Here is a 15,418-nt window from a genome sequence, read left to right as displayed (position 1 = left end):
AGATAGTGAGGCTCTGGGGGTCCAATGACCTACCCAAGGTGACACAGCTAAATTGTAGGTGGAGCCACAAGTAAAACCCAGGTCTTAGATTCCCCTAGTTGTGTGATTTTTCTCCTTTACCATATCAAGTCTCTTAGCTGTTTAGAATACTCTTGAGGTCAAGAGTTATTTTAGAATGATGTTAATTGGGTACAGAAAGTGGAAGGTGCTGTCTCTAGAAAAGACATATTTTTCAAGCACATCTACAATGGAAGCTAAATATAATTGTTTACAGAGACACACCAGGTTATGTCATTGAGTGCCCTTTAGTGGAGTATTAACTGTTACCATTGTAACATACAATGTATCACTAAATTTCAGCCACTGCCTTAAATCAGATATTTTTGAGGTGATCGCTGTTTTCTGATCTAATAGATAAGAAGAGTGAGCATTATGAGGAGTGTGTAGGCAGCCCAGGTAAGAGTCCCAGAAAGTACCTGGGAAGTTATAAAAGGCTATAGGGAGGAGTGTCGATGTTGATATGGACAGATATTCATGGTGAAATGGAAAATTGGCTACAGGGTAGGATAGTGGATAAAGAATATGGATGCAGACGGGATTCAGGAAGTGTCCAGATGACTTTGCAGTTCATCAAACTTTTACATATTTTGGAAAACATTCTGTGTAGGAACCTTTGGAAGTGTGTCTGCCTATAAATCTCTTAACATGTATTTTATTCCCTTCTTTTAAAATTTTATGGAGGTACAAGTGAAAAAATTGATGTTTTTGTTGGAGACAGAGCAATCGGGAAAATTAATCTGTAAGTAGAAATGTCAAATCTTGGCATTAAATAAAACATAAAGAGCTATTTGGTGACATATACCAGCTCTTGTAGATTCTCCCTTCGTGTTCGTTGCTTGGAGGGTCTTATGGTGAGACTTGCGGCATATGGTGACAAGTACCTGCCAGGGTTAAATTCTTGGGAAGGATGCACAATCTCACATAGATCTGGCAGTTTGTATTTCCGTTCAAAAGAGATTTTTAATACTGGTAATGGAGATGGATTCTTGACCAAGATGTATTAGATCAAGAGAAATAAAGAAACCTTTGCGCTAGTCCTGGTAAGTGAGCTCGATGATCAAGAAAGAAGAAGCCCTCTGGAACATACATGGGAGATAAAAAAAACAGTTAAACATTGACAACAGTAACTCTTAAAGCTTTTGATTAACTGGGGGCCTGTACTCCTTCCGCAGGGAAGTCTGGCCACTTTCAGATTCCGAGTAGATCCATTGTGTTGGGTCTTTGCCCCCTTGGTCTTAATGCTGCTTAAAGTTCTAACTAGTTAATAGTGTTTTGGAGAAAGCATGGCTTATCAACAATAGGTTGGAAAAAATACTTGCAATTTAGCCTTTGCCATGGGGAAATGAGATGGTTAACTAAAATTTGGCTTTTAAATTGAAGTTCGTTTATCCAAAGATTTCTTTGTCATCCAAAATCGTTTCTAGATTCTGAAGTTGAAAAAAGATCATTTACCCATCAATCACGGTGAGCTTTGTGAATATGCAGATTGCCTTTGCCATCAGGCACGAAGGCATTTCTTCGTTGAATTGCGGCGGTGGATCTCTTTATCACTTACGTCCCTTGTGTCCTCCCTAGGGTGGGGGCTCCTTTTCTGAGAATCTGTGTTTCTGCAAGGACACACACACGCACACACACACACTCTCACACACACACACACTCACACACACACTTCAGTTGGAGGGGGGCTCCTTTTCTGAGAATCTGTATTTCTGCAAGAGCTGGTCCTCACTTAGGAAGCTTACGTAAAGAGGAAGTCCACTGTTTTTTACACACGCACTTCAGTTACCAAACTAAGATGACAGTTAAGTCATTCCTACCTTCTCTTGGAAAATACTTAGGTGCCTTTTGCAAGACTCTCTGAATTCACATCATAAAGAAAGATCGGGTACACGTGAGGCATTCCTTCGAGTCCACCGCTCGTTATTAATATCAGGATCGTGGTGAGATCGGGAAACCCACTTGCATGTTCTGTGGCATGTTAGGTCGAAGAACACAGAGGAAGCTTTTAGCAGCTCCAGATCCAGGACTTCATGGAAGTCTGTGAACCCGGTGGGACTCAGCTACTGCTTAAACAGTAGCTTGTGAAACCTGGGCTTTTATTTTAGATTAAACAAACAAGCTTGTATCTTGAAAAAGATTTCTGAAGTAAAGGAAGTGCTCTTTAAAGTGTGATTTTTTGTTTAACAGCTTCTGAGAAATAAAAATTATTTTCAACAGGTTTTTCGTGCAGATTCTTGTCAGTCTGCATGACTGTGAGGCTTGAGATCTGATTTAGGCTGGAAACACTGTTAATTGCTTTCAATTTGTGATACTTTGGGGTTAAATAAGTACTCTTATTTGCCTAGTAATAGGAAATAGGGCCAGCAACTTTGTAGCATCAGCATTGAAGTTATCAAATCTCTGCAGTTTTGCTGTTGCTGCAGTTCTCTTGAAATTTAGAGAGTCCTTGGGCCCTCTGTGTCTCCTGTGGGCACAGAGATAGCAGCTGTATATCTAATAATAATAATAATGAAAAAACCACCCTGTTACGTAAATGTCACGTGGGGATGCCCAGGGTTCTGAAATGGTTAAACAGACGAGTCCTCAAAAAAGTCCTTACAGGCAGGCATATGAAAAGAATCCAACTTTTCAGCCCGGTTGGGAGTAAAATTCATGCACCGATCACAGGAGGAGCAGTTCCTGCAGCCAGAACTTGGCCTTTGCAGTTGATCTGGGTGTGAGACCTTCCTCTGCCACTTCAATAGCTTTTAAGACCTTGGCCTGTCACTTGACCTCTCCGAGCTTCTTAGTACTCACTCAACTTTTTAAAAAGGGATGGTGACGATATTTACCTAAGGGGTTGCTATCACGTGGTAGCCATGTCTGTTACAGGTCAGGCCCTTGACAGCGTAGATTTCTTTGTAGATTTGGCGGGTCATCATAGAGTTGACTGATGGTAGGTGCTGTTGTCAAAGAAGGAACTCTGCATGGGAGGTGCTTAAACATGGAGTGCCTGAAACTTACACAGGTTTTTTTAAAAAAAGTCTTTGTTTCTCAAAATATCACGTTGTGATGGGTGAAGACGAGATCCTTTAGAGAGAAATCTGGCTTACTGAAGTATGATCTATAGGCTGGTGTTGTTGCTTCTTGAAATTCACAGCCTTGGGGAATTATGCTAGAAATTTTTAAGATCTGGATCAGCGTGCTTTTATATAATAAACCTGTTTTTGAATGTCAAGATGACTAAAGCTCTTGGATGTGAACGACTGCTGGTTTTAACTTATTTAAAGGAACCGCGGGTGATCTTAGTTGGTTTGATCCCAAACAAAAATCGTACACTCGCAGAAAGCATCCGTGAAGGCAGGAGGTTCACCCGGCCTGAGCTCGGACCAGCCCAGGGCTGAGGTTTCCCCTTAGAAAATGTCATTCGGAGAGATGAGTGTGACAGACTTGCTTTCTCTTTCTCTCTCTCTCTCACTCACTCTTAAAATCATGTGTTTTTGCAGGCTTCTAGTGTTGCTTCACTCCGAAATTTTTATGTATTACTCAGACACGGGGAAAGGGATATTATAGAAAGGAGAAGCTGGACAAGCGTTCCTGGTAGAAAACAGACTACTCTATCTGAGGTGGTTTTTAGACTCAAATCTGTCTTTTTCTGTGACTCCTCACATGAAGACGCTGTAAGAACCCTGAGGAAATGCGGTGAAATCTGTGTCGGGGCAAAATATCGGAGTGAAGTATTTTTAAATTGTAGCGAATGACTAATTTGGAACCATGCCTTGGCATTACAGTTATTTGCCACAGAGAGAACAGGCATATCAGAAAAATAACCTCGATCTTTCAGAAGAAGGTTCTGTGCAGAGGTTAGCTCAGTGCAGAGATTGTGAATTTCATTTGACTTTATTGTGATTCAGGTGGGGAAACTTGAGAACAGCTGATGCCAAACGTCTCAGGTGCCTTGAACCCACAGCCTGGTGTGCGCCTTTCCTTCTCTGAAAGCCTTTGCCCTTTCTTCCTTGGCTGCATAACAGCGGTTTGCTCCCCTTCTGCCTCCCTGGGGCTTCAGCCGGCTGGTGGTAAATCTTCCATTTTGTTTTTGGCAGCTTGGCACATTTTCATTTTACTATGTTATGTTTGTTTAAAAAGGTTGGAGTTACCATCAGATCAGACCCCAGGTGCTGGGGTGGGGCTGGGGTAGCCCCTGGCCTCCAGCCTACGGTCCCCGCTTGGGCATCATTGGGCAGGGAGGTCATCGCAGCTGGGATTCTGCTGCCCTGGCCTCCGCTCACCCTGCTTTATCGTGCCCCCTTTTTTTTTTTGGGCTGTGCCAAGAGGCCTGTGGGATCTTAGTTCCTTGGCCAGGAGTGGAACCTGGGCCCTCTGCGGTAGAAGGGGCAGTCTTAACCTCTGGACTGCCTGGGAATTCCCCTCAAGGCACTTTTTTACCAGCTAAATTCATCTGCTCAGAGTTTGCAAAATGTGCTGCTGTGATTCCCATCTCCCATGCTCCGCATTCTGCTCGCAGTTGCCTGACGCTTCCCCTTGTGTCTCTCAGGTGCTGTCATTTCTTTTGCCTTTTATTTTTAACCTCTCTACAACCCCAGTTTGCCTACTAAGACCTTTTTCTTTGCCCAGGCTTAGTGATTGCTGGACTTACCACTGGGGGCTCAGATGGTAAAGAATCCACCTATAATGCAAGAGACCTCGCTTTGATTCCTGGGTTGGGAAGATCCTCTGGAGAAGGGAATGGCAACCCACTGCAGTATTGTTGCCTGGAGAAGTCCGTGGACAGAGGAGTCTGGAGGGCTACAATCCATGGGGTCACACAGAGTTGGACACGACTGAGCAACTAACACTTTAGGGTTTGCCTCCCCCGATGAACTCCCAGAGTGTCCCCTTGTGGGGCAAGAGGTTCCAGGGGATGCAGGATGAAAACGTGGAAACTGTTTTGACATTGGAACTTTTAAATTCATTTTCATTTCATCCTTAAACAATGTTGGCTTTCGTGAAGGTATAGGATACATTGGTACGCTAACGTGTTTGTATGATTTTGTAAACAAATTTACAAGAAATGGAAGAAATACAGAGAAAACTTACCAGTGAGCTGTGTCATCAAAAAAAGGTTTGGGTTTGTGGCTCAAGCCTACCATGTGCATTTATCAAATACCACCTTTTAAAAAAAATTGTATACTGGAGTGTAGTTGATTTACAATGCTATGTTAGTTTCAGGTGTATACCAGAGTGATTCAGTTATACATACAGCTATTCCTTTTCAGATTCTTTTCCCATTTAGCGTATTACAGTATATTGAGTAGGGTTCCCTGTGCTCTACAGTAGGTCCTTGTTCGTTACCTATTTTAACTATGTGTGAATGTGTTAATCCCAAATTCCTAATTTATCTCTCTCCCCCCCGCCTTTTCGTGGTGGCTCAAATGGTAAAGAATGCCTGCAATGCAAGAGACCAGAGTTCGATCCCTGGGTCAGGAAGATAGCCTGGAGAAGGAAATGGCAACCCACTCCAGTCTCTTTGCCGGGAGAATTCCATGGACAGAGGAGCCTGGCCAGGCTACAGACCTCGAGGTCGCAGAGAGTCAGACACGACTTTTCCTACCACCTGTTCTAAGTCCTGTCTCTTCACCTGGATTGCAAGCCTCAGTATTGCTCGTGTTTGCATGATATCCCACTTTTTGTTGAAGTTTGTGGGTGATGCTAAAGTTTGATGAAGGTGGTGCTGGAGAACTGAGTTTCCCAGACCAGTACTCAAGTGTCCATGCATTAAGACGAGAGGGTGTCAGCTTAGAGCCTCTCATTCTCCTAACTTTACCTTCAGCCAGCCCGGTCCCTCACCCGGAAGGAGGCCGTTTTTAGTTGTTTTATTTTTAGTTGTAAATTTTTTCTTTTAGAACAATTCTAGATTTACAGGGAAGTTGCGAAGATGGTACAAAGCGTCCCTGTGTATCCTTTGTCCAGTTTTCCCTTTTGACATTTGTAACAACCAGGAGCTGGTTCTAATGCACGATTATTAACCAGCGCCCAGACTGTATCACGTTTCTTTCCTGGTTCCCTCAGGTCCTTTTTCTTGTTTCGGGATCCCACGTGTGTCTGGTCGTCACATCTCCTTGGGCCCCTCCAGTCTGCTCCCTGTTTTGGTGATCCTGACACCGTGCGGAGTAGAGGTCGCGTGTTCTGCGGCATTATCCCCCAGCTGGTGCGTGTTTGATGTTTTTCTCGGGATGAGGCTGGGCTGCTGTGTTTGTGTGGGAGGAAGCCCGCAGAGCGACAGTGCCGTTCTCATCATGTCCTGTCGAGGGTGTGTGCTCTCACGACGCCTGGGCCCTGGCCCCTCGGCTGAGGTGCTGTTTGTCTGCTGCCACCTCTGCCAGTCACACACGCCCTCCTCCGTAGCGCCCATGTGCCCGGTCCCCGTGAGCAACTCATCACCTCCTTGAGGGAGAAGCATCTATAGAACTTACTCAGGATTCTGTGTAGGAGATTTAACTGTTCTTCCCCGTGTATTTCCTTGTTCAATTATTTATGTGAATATGCACATGAGGATATTGATTTTTACACTTTGGGTTGTAATTCAATACTGTTATTTATTTTGCTGCTTAAATGGGCCGTTGGGAGCTTTCAGTTGGCTCCTATGTCCTGCAGACACATACCCATCTTTTTTTTCTTTCTTTGTTCTCCAGCCCTGTGAGAAGCTGTGGCTCCCCTGCTCTGGTCCACGTCTCTAGGGCTTCCTTTTATTGGAGGGTGATAATAGAAACCGGGATCTGGGCCCCAGATTTGCCCACTGCTACTGCGATGTTTATAACAGGGTTTTGATCCTCTGCTTCCTATACCTAACGCCAGGTGCTGGGAAAAGAGAGCAAGCAGAGGGATTTGGTGGGACCGAGGGCCTCTTAGGGAGGGATGGACGACTGGGACGGACCCTGTGCTTCTTGGACCCTGTCACTTGGCCAACTTTTAACTTTTTCTTAACACCATCATGAATACTACACATCCCATGTCTGTGGTATAATGGTACTGGCAAGAAATTATTTTTAGAGCAAATATTATTGTTGGAAGCTTTTATTTACTTTCTCCAAGAGCAGCCTCATCTAGAAGAAGATGAGGGAAACCTTTTACGCTTAAGGCTACAGTTAGAATTACTTCAGGAGTCTTATCAGCTTTGGAAATTGTTGAACGGGATTATAGGTAACTCCTTTAATTGGTGATAGTTCAGATGAGATGTCCAGGGGCAAGTCACTTGAAGAGCACAGAGGGCTGGAGCCTTGCTTTGATCTTTTCACAGAGCTTTTGGTTTCTTTTCATTTCTTTATTATGGAAAATTTCAAACAGAACACAGAAGTAGGATAATGAATATAACGGACCGTCGCGTGCCTGTCACCCCGCATCAGCAGCTTTAAATTTATACCGTTGCTCACTTAGGCCTTTTTCACCTGCCTGGTGGCCCCTATTGGTTTGATATCAGTCCTGGCCATGGTTTCAGTTCAGCTGAAAATGTTTCAGGAAAAAATAAAGTGGTTTTTATAAAACAGAATCACTTACATCAAGATCAGCTGGGTGCTTGTAGAGATGCAGATTGGGGGCCCCCAAGCGCACCAACTGGATTGGAATTCTGGAGGTTGGCCCAGAAGTCTGCGTGTGTAATACTCCCGTGGTGATTTCTCCAACCCCGCAACACGAAACGCTCGATCGTGCTGCACGCGCTCTGCGTCGTTCAGTCGTGTCCGACTCTTTGTGACCTCCTGAACTGTAGCCCGCCAGGCTCCTCCTCTGTGCGTGGGGCTCCCCAGGCAAGAACAGTGGAGTGGATTGCCATTCCTTCCTCTAGGGTATCTTCCTGACCCAGGGGTTGAGCCCACATCTCGTGTGTGTCCTGCCTTGCAGGCAGGTTCTTTCTCACGGAGCCCCCTGGGAAGCCTGTCTTCTACTGGAGGCGAGATAATCTCAGTTATTTAATAGGAACCTGTTGACTTGGGGAGCTTGTGAGACTCAAGGAAGGAAGAACAACTTAAAATTTAAAAATTAATGTCAACACCTAAGATCTGACGAGATCTCTGCTCCTGGTCACTGTACGTGAATGTTGTTCTGAAGAGTCTTCCTGTGAGAAGTTATGTGTGCTATAACCACAAAGGAATGCACAAACTTCAGGGCGGAAAACACACCACCTACCACTCCAAAGGCCTTTTTTTTTCTGTTCCCCCATAATTTTAACCCATTCTCTGGGAGGCAGTGTGAATAATGGCCTCTTTACATTTTAAAAATACTCTGTATAAGTAATCAGTAAAAGAGCTGTGAGCTGGTGGCCTGACAGTTGCCAGCGCTGTGAGCTGAGCGCCTCGTGGTGCCGATGGGCCTGCCCTGGCTGCCGGGTCTCAGCCCAGAGCAGCAGGGAAACTCGGCTCAAGCAGGTGGAGCTCAGGACGCTCCCGGCTCCCCAGGTGACAGGTGTGCACGCCGTGTGAGACCCCTGATTCTCCACCTACAGGACAGCGGTGCAGTATGATAACCATGTTGTTAACACTGTGCTATAAAAAAGCAAGTTAGTTTTTCTCAGCCGGATTCTTTTGGAATAGCCTCATATTTGTAGCCAATTTTGTATTTTTCAACAGGTAACTTTTTCTTTAAGCTTGTTGATGTATTTTAATGTATTTGCTGTGAGTGTATTGATATGTACAACATATGATGAGCTAAAGAAAGAAAACTCGCTCTCAAAATGCTTCAGTGTGACAACTGTATAATGAGTGGGGTTTGATTAAGAACATCATAGACACACACACTAGTACAGATAATTTTGGACTTTTTTTTTGCAACATGTATGCCTAACATAGGAGAAAAGAATTTCATTTTAAGCTTCTAGGCTAGTGATTTTTGAGAGAGAAGTTGCTCTTAGCCAAAAGTGAAACCGCTGTGATGTCAGTTTTAAAAACTCATAGTTTTTTTTTTTCCCCTCTTTGAGGTCCACGTTCAAAGTCCATCCTGAAAATGTCTTTTTTTCCCTTTTTGCTACACTGAACAGGAGGCTTGCGTTAACGTGCTGTAATTGCAGCCTTTAATTATGGTGAGTGGACCTCTAAGCCATTCTGGTCTTAGAAGCCAGAGGTGGATGAGTTTGCAGTTATTCTGCACATTTAAAATATCTCCTCTGACCAACCAGTAATTGTAAAATTCTGTAGCTTCAGCTTACTACAAAACCGAAGGTTGTGATCTACTGGTTACCTCTCAGATTAGCCTCTGAATTTAAAGCATCTTTCACGCTGCAGATTCTTCCTCAGAACCCCCCATAAATTCAACCTGTGCTCCTTCCAGCAGGAAAAAAATTCCTTTTTCCCAGGGCTGCCTGGCAGCATGCCTCCTGGAGCGGTTCAGGGTCAGCAGCAAGAGTTACTTTCCAAGGATGCAGCCTGCCGGTTCCGGGCCCAGAACCCCCCCCTGCATGCCTCCCCCCAACTCTGACTTCAGACCGTTATTAAAACGCAGCGCACCCGGACACTGATTGCTGGTGAGGCACTGAAAAATAACAAACTTAACGAAAATAGTGCCCTGAGAACACTTCACCAGAGGCCTGCTGCCGGGGTACACTCCAGAAGCCTGTAATTCAACTTGGTTTGCTTTAAAAAAGGAAATTAACTTCAATAAAAGGTCTCGATAACCAGTTTTCACCATTTTTCACTCACTGTTCAAGTGAGACACTTGATGGACTCGTCCAGGTTTGGACTTATAAAATCTTTGTGTGAGAACTTTAGAGCAGAAAGGCCAGTTCTCAGGAGGGGGAGGTGGGGCCCAGGGAAGGGAAGCAACCATCGGAGCCCGACTTCCTCGTGGCTGAGGGGACCTGGCGCCCGCCCGCCCAGCTCTCAGGCACTCGCCTCGTTCTTGCAGGACGCTTTGGTTGGAGTGATCAGCGTGCATGGCTGCTCCCAGTTGTTTTCCCTCTGGATATTTATTTCCGTTTTTTTAATCTCAAAGTCCTGGGTGAAATTCAGAGGTATCTATTGTTTAGTTGACCCTTGAAATAGTAAAGATAATTCCTTATGAGTTAGGAGACTGACATGCTGACTTCCATAATAAGGCTCAGAAAAGCACATTCATCTTTAGTTTTTTTTTTTTTTTTTAATTTGTGGGAACAACCACTGCTGCCTCCGAGTTGAGTTGCAGTGTTTAATTAAAAGTGATAAAAAAAATTTCTGACTTGAACGAAGTGTAATCATAAACTTGTAAATCCTCACTTGTGAACACGAAAAATACTTTAGGTGCTGTGATTAAATCAGTGCTATTGAGGCCTGGACCCTGTCAGGAATCTGCTGGAGGCTGTGGATCCCAAGAAGAGTACTGGTGAGCAGATGGCTTGTGTACACATGGTGAAGCGTCTCGGGCAGGTGTCAGGAAATGTGCCTGGCGTCCTGGACACACTTGCCTCAGCTCTGTAAGACCAGCGCCTTGATGGGTGCCCTTGACCCTGTGGTTCCTCAGCTCTGCTTCCTCCCAGGGCTCAGGCAGCTGCAGCAGCTTCCGGGTTCTCTCCTGGACCCTCTCCTGGTTCACTTATAATAGATGACTATTTGACGTATATGTTTTGCTGCATCATAGCTTTATTCTACTTTTGAATAACTTCGTTAGTATAAATTTTCAGTTCAGTCGCTCAGCTGTGTCCAACTCTTTGCGACCCCATGGACTGCAGCACGCCAGTCCTCCCTGTCCACCACGGACTCCCAGAGCTTACTCAAACTCATGTCCATCGAGTCAGTGATGCCATCCAACCATCTCATCCTCTGTCGTTCCCATCTCCTCCTGCCCTCAATCTTTCTCAGCATCAGGGTCTTTTCAAATGAGTCAGCTCTTCGCATCAGGTGACCAAAGTATTGGAGTTTCAGCTTCAGCATCAGTCCTTCCAATGAGTATTCAGGACTGATTTCCTTTAGGATAGACTGGTTGGATCTCCTTGCAGTTCAAGGGACTCAGGAGAAGTTAAAAAAAGCACAGACCATTCTTTCGGTAAAAGTGCAAGCCATTCTTTCGGTTCTTTTGCTACTGATCATCACATTCCTTTTCAAGTCACTTTTTAAATGCCGTCCTCCTCTGCGTTCTGAGCAGCTTGGGCCCCGTGTCTCCATCTGCCTCCACAGCGTCATCGTTCCTGTTTGATCCTGTTTCTTCATCCCATTCCTTAAATTTTGTCCCCTGGCCCAGCGCCTCTGTTTTCTGTTCCGTTCCTCTGTGCTCTCTGTGTGTATAAGTTAATGCACGTGGATGCTTTGAAAGTGGAAGTGTTCCGGGGCTTATGATAGAAATAGCCCAGGGAGCCCCTGTCCTGGCCTTCCTCATCCCGCTGCTCCCCCTCATCTTGCTGAAGAACAGGCTTAAACCACTGTTCCTTGGTTTAAGTAGATACTGAGTTTCTACCGTGGAAGGAGATAATGTATGTACCCATACACTCTTCCCCTTCTCAGCATCATTATTTACACTTCTTGGTTAAATCAGCACTCAGCGTTCATATTTTTGTGACTACAGATTATTCGCAGCTGGCCCTATCGTGTTTCTGATGATTAAATTTCTCCGACATGTTTTGTGTTTCCTGGATGTTGTTGTCATTTCCTGAGTTTTTCGTGAATGTGTCATCCGTTTGTCCCACCCTCCTCAGCAGGAGTTGACTCTCCTCTCGGTGGCTGTGCCCGGGCCAGGCCCAGGCGGTGGCTCTGCTGCCAGGCCTGTGGCACCTGATTTCCTGCCCTCGGTTCCCCTCCTGGGATGGGAGCTTTGGGGACTGCCTCTCTGCGTTCTGGAAAGTGGCAAGGCTATGCCTTGGTGTGAGTCTTTGCCGTTCGCCCCATTCATCCAGACAGGTGCTCTGTGGGTCTCTTGAATCTGGAGAGTGGGTGTGGTTCCAGAAGAATCTCGTCACACATTTCTAAAAATTCCTTTCCTTTTCCTCGTGGGGCTCCTCTTCGTTCAGTGTTGGGCTCCTTGGAATGAGTCGCGACGCTCCTTTTCGTTCTTGTTTCATCTCTTCCTGCTACTCTGTGGCTGTCTTTGTTTTTTTTCTATTACATTTTATTTCCAGTTTTTCCTCCCCACTCCCTTCTAAATAGCATCTTCTCATGAGTGCAGTATCTTCTCTTATTTCTGAGGGTATTGATTATAGTTTTGTATAGTTTTTTTTTTTTAAACCCTTGTACCGTCTGCGTCCTTCAAGTCCCCCTTTTCTCTCTCTGGGTCCGTCACTTGCTTTGACTGTTTTTCAGGAGGGTTTTCTCAGACGTCGGGTCATCTTTGAGAGCCTGCCTGTGTTGAAGAGTGAGGGGCACTGATGGGAGGTCCTCCATGACCCCTCCCCTCACACTCTGTGTCGCCCCTGCCCCCAGGTCCTGGGCATCTCCGCCCCACTGCCCTGGAATGAGGCGTGCCTCCCGCTCCCCACTCTCCGGGCATCACCCCGTGGGAGCTCTGTGACCTGGGAGAAGCAGCTCTGCCTCTCTGAGGCTCATCATCTTCTCTTTAGTGTGGGGCTTCAGATAGACAACCCCCCCAAAAGGGTTGTTGTAGGGCTGGGTGAGATTAAAACAGTGCCTGGAACATAGTAGGCACTGCTAAGTGTTAGCTGTTTTTCTAACCACCTGGGACCAAACCACCATCATCTCTCGTGTGAACTCCCTAATGTGCGAATGTGTTCCCTGATGACTTGACAGTCTCCCCTGCTTTATTTTTCCACATGGCTCATCAGCATCCCAGGTACTGTATGCTTTCTAATTTGCTTGTGGTCCATCTCCCTGCAGGAGAGCAGAAGCTGCAAGGACAGGGCTCCGTTCTTCCCACTTCTGTGCTTCTGAAACCTGCAGCGGTGTCTGTCCTGCAGGAGATGCTTGGTGAACACTTGCTGAATGAGCCAACATCTTGGGGGTTGGGGTTGCTTCCTGATGTGTGAACATCACAGTTGGGTGATGGAATAGCCATTTCCATGAGAGAGACACTGTCCCCAGGACTCCTCTGATTATCTGTAGGTCTCTCGTCTTGGGCTGGACGCCTAAGTGTCTGGAGACACCCAGTTGTATTGGGTTAAATTGTGATTAGGTCTGTTTTTCTGTATAATATAAAGACAAAAACCAGTGGGCATTCTCAGGTAGGAAACCTCAGGACTCTTCCCCTGATGCTCTGCAGAACCTTGTCCAGTGGTGTGAGCAGTTTCCGGTTAGTTATGAAGGTAGCACTTCATTATGGAGCATTTTGAACATCTGTGAAAATAGAAGAGCACAGTGAATTTTCTGTACCCCTGCCCCAGTCCATCCATCCCTTTGGCCAGTCCAGCAGCAGCCAGACCCCATCTGCTTCCTCTCTGGAGAGAGAAGTTTTAAAGACACTTTGCCTGGAAATGTGTTTTAATTATATTGGCAAGAGTTTTAAGTTAGACCTTAGGAATTCCTGTCAGAAAGGTTCTAAGACCACTCGCTTCATCAAGGTGTTGTAGGACATTTTAGAGAAACAGATGGGCACGTTTTCCTAGGATGTTAAGGGTCAGCCCGGCCTGGGAAGTAAGGAGCATCTAGGTCGTCTCTCGTTTCCTTTTTGGCCTTCTTGTGCAGAGAGTGCATTAGCTAAGTGTTGTGAACACGGTACTGCCATTGACTTGCCTGCACGATGCTACAGGCTTCAGCGGGAGGTTGCATGGAAAGACTGAGCGTCCCTTTCCCCCGACCTCAGGGGTGCACCGAAGGGGCCGGTTGTAAGGGACGAAGCCCCGGGACACTGGCCCTGCGTTTCTGCTTCTCGGGCCAGAGCTGCCTGGCGGTGAGCTGGTGTCCCGGATCGCAGGGAGGTCCTGACGCAGAGTGTCACAGACACCCGGCACTGTGGATGACTCCGCACCCCAGCTATGCCGTCACCCTAATTGAGAGTCGGGTTTGTAAAGTATGGTTCCTGCTGCCATTTTCCTGTGGTGTGGGGCCTTGGCCTGGCGGGCCCCATCTAAACCTGCCATTCCCTTGGCCGTGCCGCCGTTGCTCTTTTGTGGTAGCCCCTGTCCTACTCAGTGTTTTTAAAATTGGAATGAAACGAGCCTCTGATAACAGATTTAATTGGAAATGGCTGAGAGAAACAACAGCTTCATCTGAAATGATCTCATTCCCAGGTACTCAAAGCGTACCACGTCTCTGCAGGTGAGAGAACAGGGGGCTGGGCTGAGCTTGGAGAGCACGTCACTGATGGCCACACAGCGTGGTGTGTTCTTCGGGCTGTTGATGTCCTGGCTTCGGGGTCTTTGTGGAACCTCTGATCCATCCACTTCATGTCAGCACACTACTTGCTATTCTGTGTGGTGGATATATTTAGTGCTGGGCTTCAGTTTCCCTGCCTCATATTGGAGTTTACTGGGGAGAGTCTAGAGTGTTGAATGTTATTATAAATAAGTGTATTGTTAGATTGAGAGACCAGGAAAACCTTTAGTGACTGAAGATTCCGTGTACAGGAAACCGTTATGATAGATGGGTCTATAATCTTGAGGTGTTAAATAAAAATGTGTGATCTGCTCTGGTGGTCTCAATGCTTTTCCTCAAATAGCATGATGACAGTTCATTCGAGTTGTCTCCAGGGAGGAGAGCTGCTTGTCAGGATGTTGGGAAAGGAAGATGGCCTGGATATCAGGACCGGTTTGGAAGACTTCGCTTCCCCGAGTTCTGCCTGGTCAGTCCGGTGGGCACCAGCTTTAATTGTCAAGTGGACACCTGAGTGTCTCACGCATGTCTCCTGAAGGTGAGGGTGGAGAGCAGAAGGGTGATGCACGTGTCTGACACTAACTCTAACGGCCGTTCAGTGTGTTCCGTTTTTCACACCATGGCGTCCTGGGAAGCCAGTGAGGAAGGGGAAGGCAGTGGATACTTGTCTCTGGTGCCGACAAGGAGGGGTCCCTTGCCAGAGGGGATGGTGTTCCTAAATTAATCCATTTACCATGTTAGGGGCCCAACTGAGCCCCCTCCAACTTGGGAACGTGACTGACTGTATCGGAGGACCAGGCCTTTGAAGAAGTGACGGTGTTAATTAATTGCTAACCCAGTATGCCTGGGGTCCTCACTCGAAGAGGAGGTTTGAACACAAGGAGCCATAGGATGCTTGCTGGGAGGAAGCGGCGAGCCGTTGTCGCGGTATGCAGGCCCCGGGGGAGGCCTCCGGAGGCGGCCCCGCCGGCCTGGGGCTTGGGCTTCCAGTCTGCAGGGTGTGCGGCGGTCGAGTCTTGCCGCGGAAGCTGCCGGCCGTGGTGGTCCGCGACGGGGCCCGGGCAGGCTGCCGCCCCGCGTCCAGACCTGCGCAGAGCTGGCGTCGCGTCTGTGAAGGCGGCCGTTGAGGTTCCCATTCCCGGTGTCAGAGGAGGCCCCAGGGGCTC

At 46.7% G+C, this 15,418-nt stretch overlaps 1 protein-coding gene across 2 annotated transcripts in view; it reads left to right on the top strand.

Moving 5' to 3' along the window:
* LMTK2 (lemur tyrosine kinase 2) overlaps window positions 1-15,418 on the top strand; it is a 72,127-nt gene that overhangs the window by 1,331 nt on the left and 55,378 nt on the right. The gene's annotated exons all lie outside the window — the stretch shown is intronic.

The sequence above is a fragment of the Ovis canadensis genome, chromosome 24, assembly GCF_042477335.2.
Source record: "Ovis canadensis isolate MfBH-ARS-UI-01 breed Bighorn chromosome 24, ARS-UI_OviCan_v2, whole genome shotgun sequence".
Lineage (NCBI taxonomy): Eukaryota > Metazoa > Chordata > Mammalia > Artiodactyla > Bovidae > Ovis > Ovis canadensis.
The sequence above is the reverse complement of the archived record's forward strand: the minus strand, read 5'-3'. Positions and strand labels throughout refer to the sequence as shown.